The sequence below is a fragment of the Palaemon carinicauda genome, chromosome 15 (genome assembly GCF_036898095.1).
Source record: "Palaemon carinicauda isolate YSFRI2023 chromosome 15, ASM3689809v2, whole genome shotgun sequence".
In the NCBI taxonomy this organism is placed as follows: Eukaryota; Metazoa; Arthropoda; class Malacostraca; order Decapoda; family Palaemonidae; genus Palaemon; species Palaemon carinicauda.
In genome coordinates, this window is record NC_090739.1 from 109,820,755 (window position 1) to 109,825,712 (window position 4,958).

Below are 4,958 nucleotides of genomic sequence, written 5' to 3' on the forward strand. Positions count from 1 at the left end.
TCTGCGCCAATTAATGCATGTTAAGGTCGAAGTTCAAGGTCGAGTCCAAGGTCAAGGTCAAGTAAAAGGGAAATTCCGGTCATCAACCATACGACCACCTCCAGACACCACAGAAAAACATTACCCAATACCTCTGTGAGATACGAACTTTCGCAGTTAAAAACATTCTTCCGAAATCTTTGTTCCTCTCAAGGTTTTCTTCTGTCTCACTTGTCTCTGTTCTGAATGATTTTGCTTATATGTCCTACATATGAAGGTATTTTATTGCTTTCTATGTACATTTGTTTATTTTCCTTATAAATGAAAAACATTTGGGTGATTTCTTAGGTATAAAAGAGTTAGATTTTCTCCATTCAAATATACTTATTTTGTTAAATATCAATATTGCAATAGATCACAAACACAAAAGTAATATCTTACATTTCTCTTGGCAAATAATAATGCCCTTTTTCGCCATTCATTTGTTGGGTTCGTTTGGTGATTGGAATATGTGCATTTGAAAACTGGGTGAACTTTTTCGAATTTTTAGTCAAAGTTAAAAATTTTGACATATTTTTTTTTTAATCTCTTATTGGAAGAAAACCTGATAAGAAATATAGTATATATATATATATATATATATATATATATATATATATTCAAATAAGCCATATATATTTTTGATGTATTAATGTCTGGATTCTCTTAACGACCTCGGGATCAGAGCCCCAGGCGAAATCACACAAAGACAAGAGCTTGGCTCCGGCCGGGAATCGAACCCTGGTCGGCAAGCTTATATAGACAGTGAGTAACCCACTTGGCCACGAAGAACGTGGCCAAGTGGGTTACTCACTGTCTATATAAGCTTGCCGACCAGGGTTCGATTCCCGGCCGGAGCCAAGCTCTTGTCTTTGTGTGATTTCGCCTGGGGCTCTGATCCCGAGGTCGTTAAGAGAATCCAGACATTAATATATCAAAAATATATATGGCGTATTTGAATATGAAAAACACGTAAAAATGTGCAAAATTTATCATATATATATATATATATATATATATATATATATATATATATATATATATATATATATATATATATATATATATATATATATATATATGATAAAAATATATACTAGTCTTTTCTTCATTTTCTAGGATCTACGAACGAAATTAATTGCCCAAATGTAAGAAAATATCAGAACTTTTTATAGATAAAACAAATCAGTACATTTCACGTTTTATTCAAAGTCAATTACCTACTGTATTTTTATATTATTGGACAATTTAAGTTATATATTTTTTCCAAATACGCGCTTTTTAATAATTCCTTTTGTTAATAATATTACAGGTGGAAAAACCGTCAAATAAAGAAAGAAAAAACAAAAAAAGAAGGATTTGACTGCTATGATACTATGATAAAACTCTTTTAGTATAATCGTCTTACAAACCAAAATGGAAAAGATATTTGATAAAAGAAATAGATGTTGGTATTTTATTAGTGACCTAAGCTGATTTTCATAGAACAGGTAATGTTCATAGTACGTCTTATATTACATATACCTCAAAGAATAATGCAATAATCATCAGTTTGGTAATAATACTAATAATGATAAAATAATAATAATAATAATAATAATAATAATAATAATAATAATAATAATAATGTTTTCAATTAATATTTATTTCATACAATTAAAGGTAACTTAAACTAATGAAATAACTATAAAACAGCGCATTCTTCTGCTTTGAAAAAATCACACAAGGACAAGAGCTTGTGACCGGCCGGGAATTGAACCCTGGTCCGGCAAACTTGTATAGGCTCTGATTCCGAGGTCATTAAGAGAATCCAGACATTAATGTATCAAAAATATATGGCTTATTTGAATAGGAAAAACATGGCTAAATGTGCAAAATTTATCATTAATCGAATGGCAAGTAACAAACTACCAATTAGCTACGATGGTGAAGATGGGTTAATTTCAATTCTAAGTACAAAACACCTGCATTCGACAGGTATAAGTGCAGCAGAATTGTCATTGACGTTTATCTTTCTTCGTGGCCAAGTGGTAGTCACTGTCTATATAAGTTTGCCGGACCAGGGTTCGACTCCCGGCCGGTCACAAGCTCTTGTCTTTGTGTGATTTCGCCTGGGGCTTTAATCCCGAGGTCGTTAAGAGAATCCAGATATTAATGTATCAAAAATATATGGCTTATGTGAATATGTATACATATATATGTATGTATATATATAAATATATATATATATATATATATATATATATATATATATATATATATATATATATATATATATATATATATATATATATAATGTATGTATATGTATATTATATACTGAAACATATGTTCTTTCCTCCTGGTCACTAAATTATAATTCCTTTATACAAATTACTCAATTGTATATAACTTATCTTCATAACCTCTAAGTATTTATCCCAGCTAGAGTATTTTCCACTTGTCATAACAATGCCAATAACATTAATGAGCTTCATAACGAGTTATGGACACGCCATCCAGAATATTTAGAGTAAAAGCAGCTTTTTATATCAGAGATTACGAGCACAACGATATAAGTATTATAGCATTTTATAAATTAGACAGGAGGCTACAGTATATAAAATTGCAGAAGTTCACATGGTATATGGGTTTTGGAGTTATAGTTAGGTACGAATGGGTATAAACGAATCCCATAAATTACTTTACTAAATACTGTTTATTATTTTCATAATTTGTGCCTTTCATTGTTATGATGTTTGATTGTAATATTGTGTAACTCAATAAGTATACTCACTGAATCTGTGAAGAACACAAATATGGAGCTTTTGATGTTGAAATATGAACTAGAAATATCATACAAACATTTTTTCGCTCGTTTCCTTTTGAATAAGGTTTTATTGATTTACAAATATGAAAAGATAATATAACAACACCTTTATGTTTAATAATAATAATAATAATAATAATAATAATAATAATAATAATAATAATAATAATAATAATAATAATAATAATATGCCTGTATTATGTTTTCAAATACATATCTTTTGATTTATGTAAAATTTATTAATACTAAAAAATACTGCAACTGGATATGTAATATTTACTATCTTGTTGTATTTCTCGTGAACCATTTTACCTGACACTTGCTTAAGACACGCTGTCCAGTGATTCTAAAGAGACTTACATATGCCAATTTTTATGTATTGCTGTCAATAATGCGTCAATCAAGTATTATGTTAATTTTCTTGATTTGGAAAATACATCCTATTGTTCAAGGTTAAACATTCAAGAAACATAATACTATTCGATGAATGTATCTTATATTATAGTAACAGGAAATAGAATCTATTTAGAAAATATAGTAGGCCTAAAAGGCAAATTCTATCTTTCACTAAAATATTCACCAATACTCTTTTTGAGATATAACATGATGTAGGAATTCCAACTAAAGTAAATTAGTCACAATTATCTTTTATTCAAACCTTTTGGGACTATTCAATAATTCTTAATTATTTGATTCATGTGTTCGTAAATGCACACACACACATATACAGTATATGAATATTTGACTCTACTTTACCAAATATTACCTTTTTTTAAGTTATAATGTGTTCAATTAATCTGAAAAAAAGGGAATTGTAAATTAAATGACTGAGCAATGGCATTTCTTTAATATATCTACCTTCTAGATGTGGGTAGTGTATTACTCATATCTCAACTCGAAGTCAAGTGATTTGATTAACGTCGAACTAAAATGACTTGAATTTAAATAAATGGAACTGAAGCACCTTTAATATTACTGAAAATACTCAATTTTTTTCCTAGTAGTGGTTACACATACAGATATTTATATAACATGTAATAGTTTCACCAGTTCAAGACTATATTTTCATTTACATCCAGAAAATATGGTATTTCATTAGATCAGCCTGAAAGCATATACTCAATTATTTTTCATCTTAGACGTATCTTTGTATTTTTGGTAGTTTACCAAATAGGAAATTAGAAATCGATGGAAAACTATGTACGAGAAAAAGACCCTAAATTTCAGAAGCTAAGTTCACATATCCCATCGATTAACAACGTCTCTGTTATGTTGGACTAATTATATATTGGCGCTGATAAGCAGTTAAAGTGATTAATGACTGGAAATGTTAAGATGGGATTCATCAGCTTGACTGTCGTGGTTGACGTTTAAATTTTTATTCAAAGATTAATTGTTTGATTTATTGTATTTAGATGTTTTTTATCGTAATATTCACTGGTTTTCTCGTTTTAACTTTTTGAAACAAATCCCAGTAATCAGGTTGGTTATTTTCTATCTTTTTTCGATGTCACATTCATTTATTTTCTCTTTCTTGCATGAGATGAAATAATGGTGGTAACATATTACTCTGTTTGGTTTAAAGTGTCATGTAAGATTGATATAATTAGACTAGATATCACAAAATAAATGCCATGCTTTTCATTTGATCTAATTTCTTGTCATGATTGAAAGAGTTATTATATGTATAGTGATTATAATGTGTATATGAAGCATTTTTAACCTACCCACCAAAAGATAAAATTCAATTGATGTAAATTTGGTTTGGAAAAACACTTAATTTCCATTTTTTCAGGGCTGGAATGTTCCCAGAATTCAATTACCACCGACATTATAAAAAACTTAATGGACTGCTCGTTAGTAAGGCTTTAATGACATTCATAAAGAAATATCTCGTTAGATGTGACTGGTTTTGTTAGAGGACATATTTCATACAAATTGCACTCTGCTGCTTCTGGTTGATTTAATGGATATATTTTATGGATATATATATATATATATATATATATATATATATATATATATATATATATATAAATATATATATATATATATATATATATATATATATATATATATATATATATATATATATATATATATACATACATACATACATACATATGTATAT